This window comes from Camellia sinensis, chromosome 3 (assembly GCF_055761805.1).
Source record: "Camellia sinensis isolate YWXY chromosome 3, ASM5576180v1, whole genome shotgun sequence".
Lineage (NCBI taxonomy): Eukaryota > Viridiplantae > Streptophyta > Magnoliopsida > Ericales > Theaceae > Camellia > Camellia sinensis.
This window is the reverse complement of record NC_138963.1, coordinates 208483926-208485767: the sequence shown is the minus strand read 5'-3', so window position 1 is coordinate 208485767 and position 1842 is coordinate 208483926.

Genomic DNA, 1842 nt, shown 5'->3' with positions numbered 1-1842 from the left:
ATTCGCGACCAAAATTTTTGTTGGTCGGGAAAAGTTAGATTTGCCGACTAAAATTTTGATCGCTAAATATATCATTACCGCGACTAATCCATTTTGTTGTTAAAACACTTTGGTCGCGAAAAGTAATATTTTTCCGACCAAATATCTTAGTCGCCAATTGTCACATTCTACGACCAAATAGATTAGTCGCCAAAAGTCGAGGAATCGCCGACTAACAATTTAGTCGCCAAAAGGTAATGAATTGCCGACCAATGATTTTAGTCGCAAAAGTGTAGAATTTGCCGACCAATTTTTTAGTCGCCAAATCTCTTTCTTTTTTTTTTTGTTTTTTTTTTAAGAACAATCATTTTTTGTTTATAAACATTCAATCCAATGACTTAAACAAAATTCATTCAACCCAACCACAATTAAAGAACAATAACATTTAAAAAAGAAAAAGCTTAGGAACAATAATTAACAAATTTTCTTTCTTATAACTTCACTAGATCATCAAACAATAATTGAATTCCATTTAAAATAAAGATGAAAATATGTAACCGTAGTGTAGCACAGAGCATATTCAAGTCAAATTGAATTTAGTAAGCATGTCTTCTCAAAAGCTATATCCTCTTTGAAGTCCAACATGACATAAAACTTGAAGCATTTCACCTTCTTTAATGATTTAACATATCAACTTACTTGACAACTGATCCAAACTAACATATCAACTTTATGGATAATTGACCCTCCATCCTTGCATGGTCGAATGAAATAACCACTTGGAAGCATTTTGAGCTCTCACAAACCGAGCAGCAGCAACTGCATTTGGGCTAGCACCAGAACCTGACAGAGATCTCTCATAGACCTTGAAAGATTGATGATAAAAAAGAACAAATATCAAATTATTGCATCACCAACTGTCCCAGAAGTATAAGTTTTAGAAAATAGGCAAAACAATATATTCAATTAAGTCCAAACTCGATTCATTTGGTAATATTAATGCCGTCAACTAATACAAAATGATGTAAATTATGTATAAATGTTTTTGAAATTAAACAAGAATCAGAAAATATAAGAAATTTATCTCACAATAATCAAACAAAAGGTAGTAGACAAATTATGCAATATAACAATCAATTTTCATCACATCACATGTTAGAGAAATCTAATCTTACTAGGTGAGATCGACAAAGATCTTCTAGGCTAGCTTGAGAACTTGGATCTTCATGTTCATTGGTTTCAAAACAAACACCGCCATCATCGTGCTACATAAATATCAACAAATAAGCAATGCAACATAAATGCCGATTTTGTTATTGCCAGCTTCATAATGTAAATATATCTGAATATACTAGAGGTTTGCCTAACCTTTTCAGGCTGTAGAGGTACTTCTTCATACTCGTATGCATTCTCTGGCATGTCAAAATCAAATGGTCCAAAATCAAAGCCTCCATTATCATAATCATTGTCATCATTGGGATCACAAAATGATTCACAAGTTTCACATCCTCCATGAATAAGTGAATCTCTCAACTGTAAATAAAACATCAGGCATCATTTAACAAAAACTAGACCGTTTAAGGAGACAATAATAAACAACCAACAAACCAACATTTTCATATTTTCAAGGAGATTGGGATTCTTGTTGTCTCTCTGAGGCATGACGTCGTGCTTCCCATATATCACTGAACTTTGAACTAATGGTACCATGCATTCTTGCAAGAGGGAACTGAATAGTTATGGATATCCGTTTAGTGGAATTAATCCCCTGGCTTCTAAAAGATTTCACTGCTCAAAAACAGAATAAAGAAGTTGAACAAGATTAAGAGCACAAGAAGAAGCAAGGAAAAAAAAGTAAGAAAA